This window comes from Tupaia chinensis, unplaced genomic scaffold (genome assembly GCF_000334495.1).
Source record: "Tupaia chinensis unplaced genomic scaffold, TupChi_1.0 Scaffold000062_1, whole genome shotgun sequence".
Taxonomy (NCBI): Eukaryota; Metazoa; Chordata; class Mammalia; order Scandentia; family Tupaiidae; genus Tupaia; species Tupaia belangeri.
The window spans coordinates 50,985-51,761 of record NW_006159520.1 but is presented as its reverse complement, the minus strand read 5'-3'; positions in this window follow the sequence as shown (position 1 = coordinate 51,761).

The window sequence follows — 777 nt, the reverse complement described above, 5'->3', positions numbered from 1 at the left end:
ACCCGACGCGGGACCGCCAGCGGTAGCGGCTGCAGCGAGGATGCTGCGCTCCAGTCCAGACCCAGAGCCCGAAGCTGCTGCTGCGCGGACCTCCGCCGAAGCCCCGCCTCTGCCCCGCCCCCGGTCAGAGGCCCCGCCTCCTCAGCACGCGCTGGCCTGACAGACTGTTTAGGGGCGGAGAGCTGTGGGCTGATCGGCAAGGCTCACGACCAATGGCAACATTACAATGAGGGGCGGGAGCCGGCACCCAATCAGTAGCCGAGCCACTGTGGCTGAAGGGGAGCAGTAAGGTCAAGGGGCACGGCCAGGTCTGCTACTGGGGTGGAGGCGGTGGTCGCTAGGCTAGGTCTCAAGTGGACAGTAAGAGCAATCCATGGCGTCGTGCAGTCTCTCAGCGCGCACTCCAGAGGGAGTCTCCCGGCGTTGGGGGAGGGAGCGGTTCCGAGATTCCCGAGTTCCCACACCTCAGAGACCTAGCGGGGCTGTCCGCTCCAGTGGTCTGCTCAGCCTCCCCTTTCCCAGCGCCCCAGCCTGCGTGCTCACTCAGTCCTCAGTGCTGTAAGGAGCAACGGGGAGGTGGAACCCGCGCGTAAAACTAGAACATGTTAGTCTTTCTCCCTGCCGAACTCCTCTGCTCACCTTGCCATGCTTTCCCATCATTAACCGGAACTGCTGAGTAGAAGGCAAAATATTGTGCTTTCACTATTTTGAGTTAAAAGCTACATAAGTTAAGGCAGTAAAATGTGCAAAGGCCTTGACTCAGAAAGACTGAGTCTA